The 23,015-nt window shown below is 48.2% G+C and overlaps 1 pseudogene across 1 annotated transcript; it reads left to right on the top strand.

The window, feature by feature from the left end:
* Nucleotides 1-346: 346 nt before the first annotated feature.
* On the top strand, nt 347-5,626 carry LOC144602463 (CD82 antigen-like; annotated as a pseudogene). The gene is made up of 5 exons (XR_013548446.1): nt 347-453; nt 1,639-1,793; nt 2,835-2,992; nt 3,765-3,849; nt 5,021-5,626. The product of XR_013548446.1 is annotated as a CD82 antigen-like (transcript).
* Nucleotides 5,627-23,015: the final 17,389 nt, after the last annotated feature.

Below are 23,015 nucleotides of genomic sequence, written 5' to 3'. Positions count from 1 at the left end.
GGGGGAGAGAGGGGAGGGGAGGGGGAGGGAGGGGGGAGGGCAGGGGAGGGCAGGGGGGAGAGAGGGGAGGGGATGGACGGGGAGGGGGAGGGGAGGGGGAGAGAGGGGGAGGGCAGGGGGGGAGAGGGGAGGGTTGGTCAGGGGGGACAGGGGAGGGAAGGGGAGAGAGGGGAGGGGAGGGAAGGTGCTGCCAGCACAGCGGCCTGGCCCGTCCCCAACTTTTGGAAGCGGGAGCCAAGCACACATTCTCAGCAGAGCTGGGTCCAGGCAGCTCGCTGGAAAGATCGTTACTTTTACAACAGCCTTTCTCCATCTGTTGGTCCTTCAGCAAACTCCCAGAGTGGAAATGCAGTCTCTCCACTTCCTGTCTGCTGTTCTGTCTCCTGCTCAGCTGAAGGGAGGCATCCACTGTGGTTTCAATGTCGCTGAGCTCACCAGTGCTGCTGCCATCTGGTGCCCAGTCTCACCCCTCACTCTGCCCTTCTTCACCAGCCCCGATTCAAGAATCTCCCTCCCATCGGATCGGCTGGCACTTCCCTCAGGATGAGGGAGGATCGTGGGGGGTCAGTCAGGGTATCCTGCGTGTTGTTCACCCCCAATACTGCCCCTCAGCTCCACCACCCTCTTCACCACCTGCTGCCCCGGGTCACCCCTACAGGGACAGCACAGCTCCTAAATGGGGGAGGACTGTCCCATTACTCACTCCTCCACCTTACCCTCCACCCTCCCTCCACCTTACCCTCCTCCCTCCACCCTTACCCTCCACCCTCCCTCCACCTTACCCTCCTCCCTCCACCTTACCCTCCACCCTCCCTCCACCCCTCCCTCCCACCCTCCCTCCACCTTACCTTCCTCCCTCCACCCTCCCTCCACCCTCCCTCCACCGTCCCTCCACCCTCCCTCACCCAACATGGGCTGGACAGGAGGGTTAAACACAGGCTGGACAGAGTTAAAAGCGAGCTGGACAGGGTTAAACGCACAGGACAGGGTTTAAACGCACAGGACAGGGTTAAACGTGGGCTGGACAGGGTTAAACGCACAGGACAGGGTTTAAACGTGGGCTGGACAGGGTTAAACGCACAGGACAGGGTTAAACGTGGGCTGGACAGGGTTAAACGCGGCTGGACAGGGTTAAACACGGGCTGGGGAGGGTTAAGGGCTGGTCAGGGTTAAACATGGGCTGGACAGGGTTAAACGCGGGCTGGACAGGGTTAAACGCGGGCTGGACAGGGTTAAACGAGGGCTGGACAGGGTTAAACGCGGGCTGGACAGGGTTAAGCGCGGGCTGGACAGGGTTTAAACGGGGGCTGGGGAGGGTTAAGGGCTGGGCAGGGTTAAACACGGGCTGGTCAGGGTTAAACGCAGGCTGGATAGGAAGGTTAAACGCAGGCTGGACAGGGTTAAACGCGGGCTGGTCGGGGGGGTTAAACACGGGCTGGTCAGGGTTAATCGCGGGCTGGACAGGGTTAAACGCGGGCTGGGCAGGGGGGTTTAAACGCGGGCTAGGGAGGGTTAAACGCGGGCTGGACAGGGTTAAACGCGGGTTGGACAGGGTTAAACGCGGGCTGGGCAGGGGGGTTAAACGTGGGCTGGGCAGGGGGGTTAAACGTGGGCTGGACAGGGTTAAACACTGGACAGGGTTAATGCCGGCGCTCCCACTGAAACCTCTGCTTTTTGTCACCAGCTGAAGGCTGAAATCGCTGAAGCGATTCATCAGATGATAGTGAACTACGACTCTCCAGAGAGCCCAGGAGAAAAGCTTTGGGGCCACGTGGGACTACATCCAGAGGAAGGTGAGTGGGAGAGGACCTGCACAGGCTGGGGCCGGGGCAAAACCACCCACACACCAGCCCAGAGCCTCATAGAGAAGCAGGTGAACGCTCTGATCCTCCGCTGATGGGAGGCGTACATGAGGGCGATGAGAGGGGGTGGATGGAGAGGACAGGAGTGCTGGAACCACGAGGTACAAAACGCTGCAGTGGCTGGAATTCTGAAACAAATAGAAATATCACAAACAGGAATGTCTGGCTATCTGACATTCATGTTCATAAGGTCATAAGTGATAGGAGCAGAATTAGGCCATTCAGCCCCATCAAGTCTACTCCGCCATTCAATCATGGCTGATCTATCTCTCCGCCCTCAACCTCATTCTCCTGCCTTCTCTCCATAACCCCCGACACCCATACTAATCAAGAATCTATCTATACTGTAAAAATATCCATTGACTTGGCCTCCACAGCCGTCTGTGGCAATGAATTCCACAGATTCACTGCCCTCTGACTAAAGAAATTCCTCCTCATCTCCTTCCTAACGCTGTGTCGAGGTGCAAGCCACAATATGCCCAGAGGGATGTGTGCGGGTGGGAGGGGGTGGGTGTCTGGCCTGGAATAGAGAGCAGACCTAGGGAAGATAGAGACATATTAGCCCCAAGGATAGATACAAAATGTTGGAGCAACTTCAGACGGAGAGTCTGAAGAAGGCGTTCGATCAACAACATCACCCATTCCTTCTCTCCGGGGATGCTGCCTGTCCCGCTGAGTCTACTCCAGCATTTTGTGTCTATCTTCAGTGTAAACCAGCATCTTCAGTTCCTTCCTCAACCCCACACTGACTTGCTATTGAAATATCCCCAGTGTTGCCATTTTAACCGTCTGCTGTAAGGAGATTTGTAATCCTTTGCCCACGCGTTGTTGCTGCAATTTATAACCTCTGCTGTGTGCTGACTTTAATCCTTGCTCCACTCCTCCAAGGAGTTGCTGGTGAACTGTCCCCAGGCCAGGCCAAGGCCAAGGGGCATTGGTCATTGCTTCACCCGTTGTGTTTCTCACCCTTAGCTGAAGTGCTGTGGCTGGACAGGTCCTTCCAACTGGACAGACAACCTGATTATAAAGAACAGCTCGGTGCCAATCTACCCCTGCTCCAGCCACCAGAGGAGGGAGAATGACACCATGCCCGAGACGGGATTCTGTGAGGGGTGACTCCGTACAACAGTGTGAGTGAGGATACTCCTCTCCTCCCGGCATGGGCTCGGGGGACAGCAAGGGGCTGGCACGCACCGAGACCTGGGGTCCCCGACCGGGGGTGGGGGGGGGAGACATCGAGTGGTGTGTGGGGGAGTACCGACCGAAGGACAGGATTCAATCTCAGCCCAGCGTGGCCTGTGGACAGAGCGGTGCTCCCCGACACTGTGGGACCAGGGACGGAGCAAAGGTGGGGGGCAAGTGGGTGAATGGAGCGGACCCACCCTGCCGGGACCCACCCTGACTAGCCCACCCCCCCCCCCCCCCCTCTCTCGGACACCATCTCGTCCCAGACCACACCGCAGGACCACCCTGACTAACCCAACCCCCCCCTCCCAGACACCATCTCCTCCTGGACCACCCTGCCGGGACCACCCCTCCAGGACTAACGCCCCCCCCTCCTCCCAGGCCACACCTTCCAGACCATCCTGCCTGAATCACCTCCTCCTGGACCACCCCTCTCCCCCAGACCACCCTGCCAGGACCCCCCCCCAAACCCAACCCTTGCCCCGGTGTGGGAGGTGCTGCCAGAGAGGGCCGGTGGATGAACTGCAGCAGCCATGAGCCCAAGGCCCTGGTGGAGGGAGGGTCTTGTGTTGGTACCTGGTGGCCCACCTCTGGGGCTAATTCCAGGGGCTCTGGGGATGGGGGTGGGGAATGGGGGGTGGGGGAGGGGCAGTGGGTGAGTGAGGGGTGACTAATGCCACCTCCAGTACCAGCTTTACCCCCTGTGTTTGCCCCTAGGGCTGTGTTACCAATGTGGAGACGTGGCTGTACAGCAACATCGGCCTCATCTTTGGCGTGTGGCATTGGAGTGGCGGTGATCGAGGTAGGCAGCAGGCCCCCTCCCCTACCCCCTTCCCCTCCCCTCCCCTCCCCTCCCCCCCCCCCCCCCTCAGGCAATCCTACCCCCTACACCAGTGAGCAGATTGCACAGATAAACACGCTAACGAGACACGCACAGGTCCCTCTGATGTGGGTTGTTTTATTAAAATCAGCCGAGGAAGGGAGTTTACAGACATGTGTTCTGCATTACCCTGTCACTCGAAGTCCCATGTGGGGGCTGGGAAATGCCAGAGCTACTTCCCCCAGCGGCTGTGACCATCACACCCGTGAGGGCCTGTGACCATCACACACGTGAGGGCCTGCGACCATCACACACGTGAGGGCCTGTGACCATCACACACGTGAGCGCCTGTGACCATCACACACGTGAGGGCCTGCAACCATCACACACGTGAGTGCCTGCGACCATCACACACGGGCAGTGGCTGGCATGGGCACAGCACCTACCAGCAATGGAAATTCCCGTTAGTGTGTTAAACAGGGGGGTCGAGGAGAGGGGAGAGGAGTCGTGTGGTGAGGGTGAGGGGGGTAGTGGGGTCGTGGGAAGGTGAGAGGAGGGTCGGGGAACACCGATGTACCCACCAGCATACTCTCTTCATCCAATGCCACTTAAACCTGTTTCACGACCGCCCGGATCCTGGAGTCTCAGTCCATCAGTCACTACAACTGCTCCATCAATAGATCCTTGTAGTCACAGCAGGAGCAACTGTTCCCCTGTCAAAGCTTACCCTTCCTGAAGGGTCCGCCCGCCCTTTCCACCCCACAACATCCAAAGACAAGGTCGCCCTGTCAGTTGTTGTTACATTGGGACCATCAGCTATCCTGTTTCAGGTGCTGGTCTGTTATGGGATTATTACCAAACCTGTTAGAAGAATGGGTCTGACATTAGTGAATTACATAACCGGTTACTATAATAATTACATAATCATTTTTCATTGATATCACCAACAAGATTTCATTAGGCAGATGCTGACGGGAAGTGCATTGGACATGTTGCCCTTGTGCACGATGTGTATGATAACCATTACATTTACCCAATTAAGTTACTGCGACTGAATTTTTAAAAATTGTATGAAACCCCTGGAGAAGTTAAACGAGCAGCCATAGAAATGCAGCATTTCTCTTGTTAAAATGAATACCTCCTGTGTTTGCAGGTGCTGGGGATGGTTCTATCGATGTGTCTGTGTAAGAATGTGGAGCAAGAGGACTACAGCAAGGTGCCGCGGTTCTGAGGTATACCAGGTTCTCAGCAACTCTGCTGTGGCTCACCTAGTGTGTACGACAAATCAGTGACTAACCAATACACACAGGATTTGATTGTTTCAACCTTTGTATTCGCTTCACTGCTTGTTAACTTTACCTTGTATACTTCAGCACTTTAGTACTGTCATTAAAACTGTTGATCAGTATCTATTTTGTAAAGATGATGTTTTCTACTTTGGAGAACTTTTAGCATGGTATGTTTGTAAGGAAGAATAGTTATAAAGATTCAAGCATGCATGGGATCATTATTATCAACAAGTCTCTATATTAAACGTTGGGGCAGGAATGGCGGAATGTGCCTTTGTCCAAGCTTCCAGTTTTGTGGAACCAAGATTCTCGCTCTCACCTGCGGCCTACAGAAGGCTCAGCAAATCACACCTGTAAATCTTCCAATGTTTTCTACCAGTATTTTTTATAATGCATCTTGAATCATTTGTCTAAAACCTGTCCAGGAGTTTTCATTGTCTGTCATCCAGCCTCAATAAATACATTTGAGAAAACAAGTGTGTGCAGATATTCATTTGCATCTCCAGGGTTGTGTTGAGGGTGTGAGCAGGCTCTCCCGTGCCAATAATGTGCGGAGTGGGCTGGTGATCTCCGCATGTGATGGGTGTGTAACTGCACAAGTGCGTCTCGGCCAGGAAACCTGTACCTGAACAGGACATGGTGAGAGTCCAGTTGTTACTCAGCCAGCTGTGAGCGCTGCTGGCAGCGATGATAAGGGTCCTCGAAACACAGCACAGACGCAGGCCCTTCAGCCCACTGAGTTTGTGCTGTCCATCAGTCACCCATTTACAAACAAATCCTGAATAAAAGAATGATACTTTATTATCACATGTAACATGTCACAGTGGAAACCCGTTGTTCGGCGTTCCATACACAAAGTTTCATGGTCCAAGGTCAAGGTCTTTTATTGTCACGTGTACCAATTAAGGTACAGTGAAATTTGAATTACCATACAGCCACACTAAAAAAGCAACGAGGCACACAACTACATAAAAGTTAACATAAACATCCACCCCAGCCGATTCCCCACGTTCCTCACTGTGATGGAAGGCAATAAAGTTCAAGCTTCTTCCCTCTTTATTCTCCCGTAGTCGGGGCAGTCGAACTATCCCGCGCCGGGGGCGATTGTGCTCCACGATGTTAAAGTCCACAGGCTCCCACGGTTGAGCTCGGAGGTCGATCCCTGGCAAAGGAACGGTCAAGCTCCGCCGATGTGAAAGTCCCGCAGGCTCCCGCGGTTTAGAGCTCCCGAAGTCGGGCTCCAGCAGAGGCCGCCAGCTCCACGAAGTTAGGCCACAGAGCGGACGGAGATACGATATGGAAAAAAAATCGCATCTCTGTCGAGGTAACGGATTTAAAAAAAAGTTTCCCCAACCCACCCCATATAAAACAAGCTAAAGAACACTAAACATACATTTAACACATACAATCAAACAACAAAGAAGGAAGAGGCAGCCAGGACTGTTGGCGAGGCAGCCATTGCTGGCGCCACCCGGTGGTATCAACAGTATGCACAGAGTCGCCACATACAGGACGCCGTCAAAGTCACAGTGTTCAATGCAGTCCCAATGGTCCCTCTTCAGTGACAGACACAAATGTTGTGAGTAACTCAGCAGGTCAGGCAGCATCTCTGGAGAAAAGTAATAGGTGACGTTTCAGGTCGAGACCCATCTTCAGACGGGAGGTCTGACCTCCGGCACTCACGTGGCCGATATTATCCTGTATCCCATATTATTCACCGACATTTCCATCAACTACCCCCAAATACAAATCCTGCACGATAGGGGCAATTTACAGCAGCCCATTAACCTACCAACCTGCCTCGCTTTGAAATGTGTCGGGGAGGGGTGGGGGGGGGGGGGGGGGGGACCGGAGCACCTGGAGGAAACCCATGAGCCCCCAGGGAAATGTGAAAACTCCACACAGACAGCACTGGGGGTCATAGCTGTGAGACAGTGGAGTTCCAGCAACACCCTAATGCTCGGTCACTGGCAAAGAGCTCCTCGTGGCAAAGTGGCTCCAATTCTGACATTAATGCCAGCTCACCGGCACACAAGGGTTTGAAAACTATTTGTAGTACCTTTTAAGTATAACAAGTAATTAAAAACTAACTTTCTCTGCAATGAAAGTGCCAGTGGTGAGTGTCCTTGTTGATCTTTGCCAGCAAGAATGAACAAGACTCTGACTGTGGTGTAGCATCCTTGTGTAGAGAGGTTCCCAACACATGCAGAAAGCTCTGGGCTGATGTGAGACGTTGTGCACAGTTGTGCACAACTGTGGGTTGAAGTGGATTTACCACAAGTTTGTAGGGATGCATGTTCACAGATGGAATTAGAAGCAACACAAGCAAGTTTGCAGATGACACAAAGCTGGGTGGCAGTGTGAACTGTGAAGAGGATGTTAGGAGGTTGCAGGGTGACCTGGACAGGTTGAGTGAGTGGGCAGATGCGTGGCAGATGCAGTATAATATAGATACATGTGAGGTTGTCCACTTTGGCGGCAAAAACAAGGAGGCAGATTATTATCTCAATGGAGTTAGGTTAGGTAAGGGGGAGGTGTAGCGAGACCTGGGTGTCCTTGTACACCAGTCACTGAAAGTTGGTGTGCAGGTACAGCAGGCAGTGAAGAAAGCTAATGGAATGTTGGCCTTCATAACAAGAGGATTTCAGTATAGGAATAAAGAGGTTCTTCTGCAGTTGTATAGGGCCCTGGTAAGAACACATCTGGAATATTGTGTACAGTTTTGATCTCCTAATTTGAGGAAGGACATCCTTGTAATTGAGGCAGTGCAGCGTAGGTTCACGAGATTGATCCCTGGGCATGGCGGGACTGTCATATGAGGAAAGATTGAAAAGACTAGGCTTGTATTCACTGGAGTTTAGAAGGATGAGAGAGGATCTTATAGAAACATACATAATTATAAAAGGACTGAACAAGCTAGATGCAGGAAAAATGAGGGGGAGGGGAAGAGAGGGGGAGAGGGGGAGAGAGGGGGGAGAGAGGGGGAGAGAGGGGGAGAGGGGGGGAGAGGGGGGAGAGAGGGGGGAGAGAGGGGGAGAGGGGGGAGAGGGGGGAGAGAGGGGGAGAGGGGGGAGAGGGGGAGAGAGGGGGGAGAGAGGGGGAGAGGGGGGAGAGGAGGGGGAGAGGGGGGAGAGGGGGAGAGGGGGGGAGAGAGGGGGAGAGGGGGAGAGAGGGGGAGAGAGGGGGAGAGGGGGGAGGGAGGGGGAGAGGGGGGAGGGAGGGGGGGGGGAGGGAGGGGGAGGGAGGGGGGAGGGAGTGGGGGAGAGGAGGGGGAGGGAGAGGGGAGGGAGGGAGAGGGGGAGGGAGGGAGGGAGAGAGAGGAGAGAGAGAGAGAGAGAGAGAGAGAGAGAGAGAGAGAGAGAGAGAGAGAGAGAGAGAGAGGAGAGAGAGAGAGAGAGAGGAGAGAGAGAGAGAGAGAGAGAGAGAGAGAGAGAGAGAGAGAGAGAGAGAGAGAGAGAGAGAGAGAGAGAGAGAGAGAGAGAGAGAGAGAGAGAGAGAGAGAGAGAAGAGAGAGAGAGAGAGAGAGAGAGAGAGTCAGGCAAAGGATCCATGAACAAAAATGTATCAACTTTGTTTCTCTCCCGAATAGATGCTCCTGAGCTGCTGAGTTGGTTTTCAGCATTTTCTGTTTTAATGCCAGAATTCACTGCAGTGAATTTTCTGAATATGGACACCTGCACTTCAAACACAGTTCTGGGATTTCTATGAAGACGTCTATCTTTAATTGCAATATAAATATTTTTAATTATTTGTGATTTTGGTGGTGGCATTTTGAAAGGAAAAAGGTGCCAGTTTTTAATGGATGTGTGGGTTCGGGCCAATGCCCGTGTGCCCCAGCCCCTACACTGCCACACGGGCAATGTGCTGCTAGTTACATCTGCCAGTCTGAGCTCGGCCTTCCTGCTCTCTGCACGCACAAGGACGCCAGGATCACTCGAGGGAGTCCAATCCTGAAAAGATTTCATTTGCTTCACCTAATGTTTTTGACTAATTTATATCTAATAAATTAGTTTAAGTGCATTCTTTTTTTTTAAAAATTGTAATTTTACTATATTTTTAAACCAGTGGAAATCGTAAGGCAAAACTGAATCAATCTGGTCCACTGGATCAACGTTAATATCGACATGACTGTAAGTGTGTCATGTTGTTATTTTGTTTCAGCTGTGCGTATGGGGGCAACGTTGTAACATCTCTCGGCTGGGAATTTTTAATATCTGAAACTGTCCAACTTTGCACAAAGCTAATAAAATCCAACAACAAACTCCAAAGGAACCAAAAGTAAAATCTGGGAAGTTCGAGTCCCTGGCTGGTACAGTGCGGATCCGGCAAGACGTCCGCACGGACCCGGTGGGCCGAAGGGCCTGTTTCCGCGCTGTGTCTCTAAGCCACTCGGACGGACTCAGTCAGTAACTTGTTTCCAGCACACCAAGAGGCCAGCGGCTTCGACTTTCGTGGGCAAAGCTGTCCAGCTCAGTCCACACAGCCTTGTGGAGATGATGCTCCTCAGAGAGGTTTATGTGGGGAAGATCTTCAGCAATGGATACTTGGTCAGGGATCCAACCATGTCTGAGGTGCCTCTAGTACCTGGCCTGACGCTCCCAAATGATTTGTGATCGTCGATACACTCAGCAGTTGTCAACAATCGGCAAGAACCTTCGTTTTAAAGAGGAGCTCGGAGCGAGTGCGTGTGGCGATCATGTCAGGTTCTGCAGCAGTCCACTGGAGTTGTGTTGTAATGTGATCGACTCTTTGAAAGGGGTTGAAACCGAGCAGCTCGTTTGTATAATTGTCAAACGGTCACTAGTGGAAGATATCGTTGCATTATGGCATGATGTGGCGCTAAAATGGTCGCAAGTCAAGTCAAGTCAAATTTATTTGTCACATACACATACACGATGTGCAGTGAAATGAAAGTGGCAATGCCTGCGGATTGTGCACAAAAAAGAATTACAGTTACAGCATATAAATAAAGTTAATAAGTTACTATAGTGTAGACAAAAATTTAGTCTCTGGGGTTATAAAAGTTGACAGTCCTGATGGCCTGTGGGAAGAAGTGGTCTCAGCTCCGGGTAAATGCACGTTTCCTGAAGCACCGCTGGAAAAGCAGCACCAAATCATTTAATGGATCGGCAAACATGTTTCAACGATGGTTTGCATTTCAGCGGGATTTGACGGAACACTTGGATTTAAGTGCACTTTACAGAGTTATTATCATACAGCACGGACTTTCAGCCCACCGTGTCAAACACGCATCATCATCATCACCCATCATCAAACCATCATCAAACACCCATCATCAAACACGCATTTGTACGTGTCCCATTTACCAGTACTTGCTCTGTAGCCTTCTCTGGAGTACTGTGTGCAGTTTTGGTCTCCAAATTTGAGGAAGGATATTCTTGCTATTGAGGGCGTGCAGCGTAGGTTTACTAGGTTAATTCCCGGAATGGCGGGACTGTCATATGTTGAAAGACTGGATCGACTAGGCTTGTATACACTGGAATTTAGAAGGATGAGGGGGGATCTTATCAAAACGTATAAGATTATTAAGGGGTTGGACACGTTAGAGGCAGGAAACATGTTCCCAATGTTGGGGGAGTCCAGAAGCAGGGGCCACAGTTTAAGAATAAGGGGTAGGCCATTTAGAATGGAGATGAGGAAAAGCTTTTTCAGTCAGAGAGTTGTAAATCTGTGGAATTCTCTGCCTCAGAAGGCAGTGGAGGCCAATTCTCTGAATGCATTCAAGAGAGAGCTAGATAGAGCTCTTAAGGATAGCAGAGTCAGGGGGTATGGGGAGAAGGCAAGAACAGGGTACTGATTGAGAATGATCAGCCATGATCACATTGAATGGCGGTGCTGGCTTGAAGGGCCGAATGGCCTCCTCCTGCACCTATTGTCTATTGTCTAGTGTCTGACTTGGCGATTCTAGACACTTTCTAACTGTGTGGGTCTCTGCCTCCATCACCTTCTCCAGCAGTGGGTTTCAAATTCCAACCAGCCTTTGTGTGATCAAACTTTCCTTCAGGTCCCCTCTAAACCTCTTACTCCTGGCCTTAAATCTATGCTCTCTCATTTTGGGGACATCTCTATTATAGGTACAAGTTTCTTACTATCTATGCCTCTCATGGTATTCTCATAATTTTGTATTCCTCACTCTGATCCCTCCTCTATTTCACTTTATAATTACGTATAGATTTTACAGTTTAAGTACAGGTCATTAATATAAAGGGGCGTCCATAAAATAGCTTGTATGATAGGGGTTGATTAAAGAGTCTTGGGCTCATCTGGTGACACTGAACGAGTCTTTGAATGTGAAAACTTGGATCAGTACAAGAAGCTCCATCTAGGAGCACATGGAGCATGGTCTCTGTTTTCCAAACAAGTCCTTAACTCGACGTCTTTTGTCTCCATGAATTCATATCATATGTAGATTGGTCTCTATTCTCGCAATCATTCCGTGCGAGGTAAAATTCCTCAGATGAAAATTTAGCTCGTTCTCAGTGTCTTGACTTGGTTCCCATTTTCCAAATAAACACTTGGCATGATTTCACTTTCCCAAGCAAGCCTTTCCATTTCTCCATCAAACAGTTGTCTTGGCTCTCATTTTCAAAGTAAGTGCATTGCTCTGTTTGCCAAAAGTCCGTAGGCTTAGCTCTGTATTTCACTCGAATTGAAGGAAAGCTTAGTCTGGTGTGATTTAAAAATATCAAAACTCCAGGTGAGGCTTTTGATTTTGTTTTCGCTGTAGTTTTGTAACTCAGAGAATTAAATCCACATTTTCAGAGAAGATCACTATCACCAGTACTTTGCTAATGGTTTAACTTGACCACAAAGTGGGAGGGTGGCAGCTGTTGACTTACTGGAGTTAGTCACATCAATTACTAATTATCTATGCCTTTTATTCCAGTTGTTTCTCATTAAATCCTGTTTTTGCATGTAATTTTCCTATTGGTCTCAGTGGTCATAAATTTTTTAAAAGCCTCTTCCTTGATTTTGTCTGTTTGAGATGCATCCTTGGTTACTGAAGAGGTGGGATGGAAACTGCAGGAATACTAACGAATATAGAGTCAGACTCACACAGCATGGAAACAGGCCCTTCAGCCCACTGAGTTCATGCTATCAGCCATAAATTCACACGAGGGCTACTATTTATTCACTCCATATTCCCATCAACTCTCTCCAGACTAGGGCGGATTAACCTATGAATCTGGTATCACAAAAATGCTGGAGTAACTCAGCAGGTCAGGCAGCATCTCTGGAGAGAAGGAATGGGTGACGTTTCGGGTCGAGACCCTTCTTCAGACTGATGTCAGGGGGGCGGGACAAAGGAAGGATATAGGTGGAGACAAGAAGACAGTGGGAGAACTGGGAAGGGGGAGGGGAAGAAAGGGACAGAGGAACTATCTAAAGTTAGAGAAATCAATGTTCATACCGCTGGGCTGTAAACTGCCCAAGCGAAATATGAGTTGCTGTTCCTCCAATTTGCGGTGGGCCTCACTATGGCACTGGAGGAGGCCCATGACCGAAAGGTCAGACTGGGAGTGGGAGGGGGAGTTAAAGTGCTGAGCCACCGGGAGATCAGGTTGGTTAAGGCGGACTGAGCGAAGGTGTTGAGCGAAACGATCGCCGAGCCTGCGTTTGGTCTCATTTTCCAGATCCAGATCGAACCTGCATCACTCGAGCAGTGAGACAACATTTTTACTGACTGATCACAGTCTCATCCCCTCACCTCCCAACCTTTCCTGAATAGAGGGGAGGTGCCAGAAGAGCAGAACAAGGCAATGACAACCTGGCAAGGGTATGCCTAGCAACTGCAGGCTGGTCATTTTATCCAAGGTGGTGGGGAAACTCTTACAAAACATAATTAGGGAAAACATCGATGGGTACCTGAAGATATTTGGGTTAATAGAGAGAAGATAGGATGAGTTTGTTGAAGACAAATTATATTTGAATAAGCTGATTGATTCTTTAAAATTAAAGCATCTGGAAAGGTTTGTGGGGGATCAGCATGAATGCTGGGTGGTATGGAAAGTCTAGAACGGAAACCTTGTCAGTAAAATTGAACATGGAATACAAAATGCCAAGAAACAAGAAAGAAACCGACTTAAGCACAGAAAGCACAGAATCACACAACGTGTTTTTCAACGAGTGCTTTTGCCCAGAGTTCACTGGGTTTTTGGAGACATTTTAATATCTTGTACGTGAGCATGGAGAATAAAATATCACGGGCTGTCAACATCACGTGGTTTGAGGCACGGTGGAGAGTAAAGAAGGCAGTCTGCAGGATGCTCGATAGTCCGGTTGAATAGGCAGACAAATGGCAGATGAAGTTTGATCAGGGTATTATAAGACAATAACTGCAGATGCTGGTACAAATCGAAGGTATTTATTCACAAAATGCTGGAGTAACTCAGCAGGTCAGGCAGCATCTCAGAGAGAAGGAATGAAGGGTGACGTTTCGGGTCGAGACCCTTCTTCAGACTGATGTCAGGGGGGCGGGACAAAGGAAGGATATAGGTGGAGACAGGAAGATAGAGGGAGATCTGAGAAAGAGGAGGGGAAGAGAGGGACAGAGGAACTATCTAAAGTGGGAGAAGTTGATGTTCATACCACTGGGCTGCAAGCTGCCCAGGCGAAATATGAGGTATGAAATATGAAATATCAATTATGAAATATGACTCGCACAGCTATCTGGACTACACTTTTTCCCACCCGGTCTCCTGCAAAAAGTCTATCCCCTACTCCCAATTCCTCCGTCTACGCCGCATCTGCGCCCGGGATGAGGTGTTTCACACTAGGGCGTCAGAGATGTCTTCATTCTTCAGGAAACGGGGCTTCCCCTCTTCCATTATAGATGAGGCTCTCACTAGGGTCTCTTCTACATCCCGCAGCTCCACTCTTGCTCCCCATCCTCCCACTCGCAACAAGGACAGGATCCCCCTCGTTCTCACCTTCCACCCCACCAGCCAGCGGATCCAACAAATCATCCGCCAACATTTCCATTGCCTACAACGGGACCCCACCACTGGCCATATCTTCCCATCCCCTCCCCTTTCTGCATTACGGATTTCCCTCCGTAACTCCCTGGTCCACTCATCCCTTCCTACCCAAACCACCCCATCCCCGGGCACTTTCCCCTGCAACCGCACGAGATGCAACACCTGTCCCTTTACCTTCCCCCTCAACTCCATCCAAGGACCCAAACAGTCTTTCCAGGTGAGACAGAGGTTCACCTGCACCACCTCCAACCTCATCTATTGCATCCACTGTTCCAGATGTCAACTTATTTACATCGGCGAAACCAAGCGCAGGCTCGGCGATCGCTTCGCTCAACACCTGCGCTCGGTCCGCGTTGGCCAAACTGGTCTCCCGGTGGCCGAGCACTTCAACTCCCCCTCCCATTCCCAGTCTGACCTTTCTGTCATGGGCCTCCTCCAGTGCCATAGTGAGGCCCACCGGAAATTGGAGGAACAGCACCTCATATTTCGCCTGGGCAGCTTGCAGCCCAGTGGTACGAACATTGACTTCTCCAACTTTAGATAGTTCCTCTGTCCCTCTCTTCCCCTCCTCCTTCCCAGATCTCCCTCTATCTTCCTGTCTTCACCTATATCCTTCCTTTGTCCCGCCCCCCCTGACATCAGTCTGAAGAAGGGTCTCGACCCGAAACGTCACCCATTCCTTCTCTCCCGAGATGCTGCCTGACCTGCTGAGTTACTCCAGCATTTTGTGAATAAATACCTTCGATTTGATCAAGGTATGAAGCGTACATTTTGACGATAGAATGGAACAGAAGTAGTGACACAGTCCTAAGGCTGCACGAGTGAATAGATCACACGGGATCCTGAGCTGAATAAAGTGTGTTGGGTTTGCACCTTTACAAAACAATGTTGAGGCTGCAGTTAGAGGAATGCATTCAGTTCTGAGAACCAGAATTTAGGAAGAATGTGAAGGCCCCAGAGTCCATTCAGGAATGATTTACTGTAATGGTTCCAGGGAGGTTGGATTTCAGCTGCAAGGTGAGACTGGCGGTCCATGACATGTTCTTCTACGAGCAAAGAAGGTCAGGAGGAGATTTAACCAATTGAATGCAAGACTATAAATAATGGCGATAGTGTAGATAGAGAGAGGCAGTTCCCAAAGACTCGGAGATACAGATTTAAAGTGAAGGGCCAACAATATTGGGGGGGGGGGGGGGGGAGCTGGGGGAAGGGGGAAGGGGGAATGGGGAATGGGGAACGTGAGGATGTTATCTAATGCAGAGAATAGTTATGGCCCTCAACTCAGTATCTGTAAGGGCGGAGAGAGAGCTGATCAAGGGATTAGATCGGCACATGGGAAGGGCTGGAGGCTGGAGCTGGCTGGGATCAGTCTTTGGCACAGGGTGAATGTCGTGAATGGCTTCCTTCTCTGGCAGCATGATTCAAGGTTAGTATCTGACTTCTGTTCATCTGCAACTGCGATCAGGGCATGGTTCTAGTTTATTGTTACCAGCTGTTTTCAATCCTATGTTTACAGATTGATGAAAATCAGTCCTCGGCTGGCAGCCCACTTTGTATCTCCCACTGCACCCGATTGAGCAGATGCGGTGTAGACACAAGGAACTGCAGATGCTGGCTTATTTAAAAAAACACAAAATGCTGGAGTAACTCGGCAGTCAGGCAACATCTCTGGCAGACATGGATAAGTGACATTTCTTCACATTCACTGCAGTGGGATGATTGCTCTGTCCAATGGGTGGTGCAGTTGCTGCCTTACAACGCCAGAGATCCGGGTTTGATCCTGACTACGGTGCTGTCTGTAAAAAAGTTTGTACACTCTCCCCGTGACTGCGTGGGTTTTCTTCAGGAGCTCCGGTTTCCTCCCACACTCCAAAGACGTGCAGATTTATATGTTAATTGGCTTGGTAAAATTGTAAATTGTCCCCTAGTGTGTAAATACCCCTTTCTTTTAATGTACTTACAAATATTTCTAAATCACTTCAGCAACAGACATGCCATCATTTATTACAAGTTTTATTAATTACAACCAAACCTTGATGTACAAAAGGTTTGTGATCTCGAAAACATAATTGAATGCAATTTTGTAAATTGAAACATTTGGACAAAATGCTATTCCCATGGGTGGAGTGTGGCCTGTATTTTTCATCAATGTAAAAATGTAAATTGTAAATCAAAGACACAAACCAGTTAATGAAGTTATAGCAAAAACATGGGAATACCCTAAATACATTGTAAATATTTATTTACAGAGTAAATGATGAAAGGGGTAAATCATAACTCCAACTTACCTTTCATTGGGATCTTTCACTTTCACTTTCTTGGGGAGAGTTCGAAAAAATTGCACACAATGAAATTTCAAGAATTGATTCATTGTCAACATCTTCAGTGAAGAGGACAATCCCTATATTGTTCATATATTATAAATTCTTCTATCGTTAGGATTATAATTTCCAGATGGATTCCCAATCGATCAGGCCAACCCTAATCGTTAGGACAGGCAGTATCTCTGGAGAGAAGGAATGGGTGACATTTCGGGTCGAGACCCTTCTTCAGACATCTGATCAGTCTGAATAAGGGTCTCGACCCGAAACGTCACCCATTCCTTCTCTCCAGAGATGCTTCCTGTCCCGCTGAGTTACTCCAGCTTTTTGTGTCTACCTTCGATTTAAACTAGCATCTGCAGTTCTTCCCTTCACAACCTGAATCACTGATGGAGAAACAGTTAGGAAATGTCTCTGCAACATCAAAAGACAGCCATCTTCATATCATCATCATATCATATATATACAGCCGGAAACAGGCCTTTTCGGCCCTCCAAGTCCGTGCCGCCCAGTGATCCCCGTACATTAACACTATCCTACACCCACTAGGGACAATTTTTACATTTACATTTACCCAGCCAATTAACCTACATACCTGTACGTCTTTGGAGTGTGGGAGGAAACCGAAGATCTCGGAGAAAACCCACGCAGGTCACGGGGAGAACGTACAAACTCCTTACAGTGCAGCACCCGTAGTCAGGATCGAACCTGAATCTCTGGCGCTGCATTCGCTGTGAAGCAGCAACTCTACCGCTGCGCCACCGTGCCGCCCATCTTGATCCTCTCTTTGAACAGTCTCTTACCTTTTTGGCCATAAATTCCTTTATATTTTAAAAAGGAATTTAAATTTTCCTTTTAAATTCCAGATTAGCAAAAATAATTGAAGAGTAGAGAATGAAAAATTTACTCGCACAAGATAAAACTTCACGTTCTCATACAAAAGACAGTTATAATTATGCTGTACATTAAATTTATGAATACTTTTTGGATTCCAGAAGTAAATTTATACAAAAGGAGCTTCAAATGTTTTCGTTTTCGTTTAGTTTTAGAGATGTAGCGCCAAAACAGGCCCTTCGGCCCACCGAGTCCGTGCCAACCAGCGATCCTCGCACACTTACACTATCCTACACACACTAGGGACAATTTATATTTATACCAAGCCAATTAACCCACAAACCTGTACGTCTTTGGAGTGTGGGAGGAAACCGAAGATCTTGGAGAAACCCAAGTGGTCACTGGGGGAACGGACAAACTTCGTACAGACAGCACCCGTAGTTGGGATCGAACCCGGGTCTCCGGCGCTGCAAGCGCTGTAAGGCAGCGACTCTACCACTGTGCCACCGTGCCTGTGAAAGCAACAAAATGTGCAAAGCAAACATTAATACATTGTAGTGACACCTCTGAATAAAGTCTTCACCTACAACATAGAAAATAAATGTAAAATATATATTCAGTGAATAATCTTTGGCTTTAGAATGAAGCATCTAAAGGGCCTGATTTTAAACAGATGAATATCTAATTTTCTCCCTATATATTTTAGATATTCTTCAAACAATGATCTGATAATTTTTGGAATACCAAGGGGAAAACTGCACATAGGCAGTAGCACAAGTAAGGTGACAGTAACTCTGAAGACCATTTTTTTTGGACAGCGCAATTGTTTCTGCACTGCATCAGCAGTTTACATCAACAACTCTCATTCTTACAGCACTCTGTGCATTTCTGTAAAAGCAATACAAAATAGCAAAGAAGCAGATGATGAGGTGATTGAATGGAGGCCCAAGAGCCTGTAGCCACCTCTAGACTGGCAGATATCCTGGTCCCTGGCACACAATACCTTGAGTAAAAGAACAAAGTACTGGAGGATCCCAGTGGGTCAGGCAGCATCTGTGGAGGGAAATGGACACATGACATTTGGGGTCAGGGGTCTTCCTGATCCAGAGAGAGAAAGAGAACTTCTTGAAAGTAAGCAGACTTTGAGGGGACCATACTGCAGCAGAGGGTTTTCAGAAGATACTCCAGGGTGTGGAATCAGGCTGCTGAAGGTAATGAGAAGTTATGTCATTTTGAGGGGGATGGGATTGGAGGGAAAATCTGGTCAAAAAACAGTATGAAGTTGCAGATGCAAGGAAAATCAAAGTAGTGAAGACTGTTAAAAAGGAAAATGTGAATTTTAAACCTGTGGCACTGGGGTACAAGGAAGTAAAGTAGGTTAAAAGAAGTTGGAATGATGGGAAAGGAGGACTTAAGACTTTACTTTAGACTTTAGAGATACAGTGCAGAAACAGGCCCTTCGGCCCACCGCCAACTTGCCGATCAGCGATCATAGAAACATAGAAACATAGAAAATAGGTGTAGGAGGAGGCCATTCGGCCCTTCGAGCCAGCACCGCCATTCATTGTGATCATGGCTGATCGTCCCCAATCAATAATCCATGCCTGCCTTCTCCCCATATCCCTTGATTCCACTAGCCCCTATGAACTTTCTCATAAATCCATCAAGTGATTTGGCTTCCACTGCCCTCTGTGGCAGAGAATTCCACAAATTCACAACTCTCTGGGTGAAAAGGTTTTTTCTCACCTCAGTTTTAAACGGCCTCCCCTTTATTCTAAGACTGTGGCCCCTGGTTCTGGACTCGCCCAATATTGGGAACATTTTTCCTGCATCTAGCTTGTCCAGTCCTTTTATAATTTTATATGTTTCTATAAGATCCCCTCTCATCCTTCTAAACTCTAGTGAATACAAGCCTAGTCTTTTCAACCTTTCCTCATGTGTCAGTCCCGCCATCCCAGTGATCAATCTCATGAACCTACTGCCTCAGTTACAAGGTAGTCCTTCCTCAAATTAGGAGACCAAAACTGTACACAATACTCCAGATGTGATCATCCCGTACACTAGCACTGTCCTACACACTGGGACAATGTTTTAACTTACTGTAGCCAATTAACCTGCAACCTGTATGCCGTTGGATCGTGGGAGGAAATAGGAGCACCTGGAGAAAGCCCACGCGGTCACAGGAGACTGGGCAAACTCCACACAGACAGCACCTGTAGTCAGGATCGATCCCAGATCTCTGGCGCTGTGAGGCAGCAACTCTACCGCTGCGCTGCCTTGACAGGTAAAATTCTGAAGAGCTGAAATAAAGGCAGGTGGTGAACAGGAGGCCAAGTGCAGATGGCTTGGACAAAGTTTCAGTGCCGGAGTGGAGTGGAAATGGACGGTCCTTGCACGGGGCTGGATTGGGACTGAACAGGATGTCAACACTTCAAACAAGCTTCAGTCAGAGGCTAAGGACAAGCAGGAAACAGCAATGGTGGCAAGATTACATAACTTGTGACATGGGAAAAGACTATGCTGTTGATGTTCCAGTACGTAGAAACTGTTTTCCTCCATTTGTGTGATTGCCAGTGTTGAACTGGATCACAATGTTGTCTGCAAACAGGAGTGGAACAGTCCTATCATGGCTTTGGCACCAGGGTGCAGCAAATCAATCCCAGCAGCACGCTGACAGGAACACTCTGAACTCCATTGCCAGCAATGTGCTCTGCTGAACCAGAGCAACGCAGCCCTTGAAGGCACACTGCCAGTAGCAACAACGCACAGCAGCGGCTGCAATGGAGGGGAGGAAGATGACAGCACCATGTTTCTTAGAGACGTGTAACGTTCTGTAATGAAATACTGTCAGGAGAGGGTATTGTGTATCAGGGACCGGCACAACTGCTAGGCAGGAGCTGTCTGAAGCCCTGGCCCCAGGGAGAGACATTGCAGGAACAATGGAGCAACGAAAGAAACAAATGACCCGACCTTGGGAGAAAAGGTCAAGGTGGACTCTTCAGGATTATTAAATACTACTCTTTGTAGAAACATAGAAAATAAGTGCAGGAGGAGGCCATTTGGCCCTTCGAGCCAGCACCGCCATTCATTGTGATCATGGCTGATCGTCCATATTGATGTTTACTCAGCCACCCATGGACCCAAACTCAAAACACCCTCTACACATGCATATCTAACCACTTCCACAGTCCCCCACACATTGGTCAGGCCTCTCAACTAGAATGGTGATGAGGCACGAATGTGTGGATGCTTCACCTCATCAGGCAGACACTATGAGGAATGAGAGGAGGCAGCTCTCCAGTGTCCACAACACCATCAAACTTGCATCCTCATCCTCAGCGGCCCCTTCACTAATCAACCACCTGGCAGAAATCTGACCAGCTTGCACATCATTTCCATAAATCCATTTATTTTTAAAATCAAATCTCAAACTGCATCTGCTGGTGTGCTGCTGCGTGCTTGCAGAGATGGATTGGCTACAACTTAGAACATAGTACAGTACAGCACAGAAGCAGGTGCTTTGGCCCAAAGTGCCTGTGCCACACCTACTGCCAAGGCCACTCTTACCTGCCTGCACATAATCCATATTCCTACATTCCATGCAAATGCATGTGCCTATCCAAAAGTCTCCTAAATGGCACTATTGTGTCTGCCTTCACCACCACCCCATGCATCGTGTTCCTTCCCGGTACTCACCAGCATCTGTGTAAAAAACTTACCACACACATATCCTTTAAACTTTGCCCCTCTCACCTTAAAACTATGGCCTCTAGTATTTGATATTTTTATCCAGGGAAAATGTTCCGACTGTCTCTTGCTTATCTATGCCTCTCATAATGTTGTATACTTCTATCAGATCTCCCCTCAATCTCTGGTCTTCCAGAGAAAACAATCCAAGTCTGTCAAACTTCTCCTTGTAGCAGTTGTCCCCCTAATCAGGCATCATTCTGGTCAACTTCCTCTGCACCCGTTCCAAAGCTGGCACATCCTTCCTGCAATGGGGCAACCAGAAGGCCACACAATACTCCAGATGTAGCCTGACCAACATCCTTTAAAGCTACATCTTGACTTACTGACGCTTATACTCAACTTCCCGACCAATGAAGACAAACTTACCTTCCTTACCATTCTATCTTCTTATGTTGACATTTTCAGCAGGTTACAGGGTTGGAGCCCAGGATCCCTCTGTACATCAATGCTGGTGAAGGTTTGACATTCATTGTACATTTTTCCTTTTCATTTGACCTCCCAAAGTGCAACATCTCACATTTACTCAGATTAAGCTCTCCACCATTTCTCCTCCCATTTCTTTAGCTTTGACAGACTTCCTCACAGAACAAAAAACCTGCGGTCCTGTGTCATCTGTAAACTTAGGCTGGAGGTCTGTGACCAGTGGCGTTCCGCAGGGATCTGCAATAGGACCTTTGTAGTTGGAGATATATATATATATATACATATAAAATCTTCATTAACGTCCAGTCCATTTTTATATATAATATATATATACACACACATATACAGTGCCCTCCATAATTTTTTGGGACAAAGACCCATCATTTATTTATTTGCCTCTGTACTCCACAATTTGAGATTTGTAATAGAAAAAAATCACATGTGGTTAAAGTGCACATTGTCAGATTTTAATAAATGTCATCTTTACACATTTTGGTGTCACCATGTAGAAATTACAGTGGTGTTTATACATAGTCCCCCCCCCATTTCAGGGCACCGTAATGTTTGGGACACAGCAATGTCATGTAAATTAAAGTAGTCATGTTTAGTATTTTGTTGCATATCCTTTGCGTGCAATGACTGCTTGAAGTCTGCGATTCATGGACATCACCAGTTGCTGGGTGTCTTCTCTGGGATGCTCTGCCAGGCCTGTATTGCAGCCATCTTTAGCTTATGCTTGTTTTGGGGGCAAGTCCCCTTCAGTTTTCTTTATGCTACTACTATCAGCAGTTATATCATCAATGAAGATAAGTGAGCCAGTACCTTCAGCAGCCATACATGCCCAGGCCATAACACCATGTTTCACAAATAAGGTGGTATGCTTTGGATCTTGGGCAGTTCCTTTTCTCCTCCATACTTTGCTCTTGCCATCACTCTGATATGTTAATCTTCGTCTCATCTGTCCACAAGACCTTTTTCCAGAACTGTGGTTGCTCTTTTAAGTACTTCTTGGCAAACTGTCACCTGGCCATCTTATTTTTGCAGCTAACCAGTGGTTTGCATCTTGCAGTGCAGGCTCTGTATTTCTGTTCATTAAGTCTTCTGCGGACAGTGGTCATTGACAAATCCACACCTGATTCCTGAAGTGTGTTTCTGATCTGTCGGACAGGTGTTTGGGGATTTCTCTTTATTAAAGAAAGAATTCTTCTGTGGAGGTCTTCCTTGACCTGCTAGTCCCTTTGCGATTAGTAAGCTCACCAGTGCTCTCTTTCTTTTTAATGATGTTCCAAACAGTTGATTTTGGTAAGCCTAAGGTTTGGCTGATGTCTCGAACAGTTTTATTCATGTTTCTCAGTCTCATAATGGTTTCTTTAACTTTCATTGGCACAACTTTGGTCCTCGTGTTGATAAACAGCAATAAAAGTTTCCAAAGGTGATGGAAAGACTGGAGGAAAGGACTAGGTGCTGAGAGCTCTCTTATCTTATACCTGCATTACGGAGGCAATTAAACACACCTGAGCAATTACAAATGC

Source organism: Rhinoraja longicauda, chromosome 18 (genome assembly GCF_053455715.1).
Source record: "Rhinoraja longicauda isolate Sanriku21f chromosome 18, sRhiLon1.1, whole genome shotgun sequence".
NCBI lineage: Eukaryota > Metazoa > Chordata > Chondrichthyes > Rajiformes > Arhynchobatidae > Rhinoraja > Rhinoraja longicauda.
Note: the sequence above shows the minus strand (reverse complement) of the source record. Positions and strands in the feature narration are given on the sequence as shown.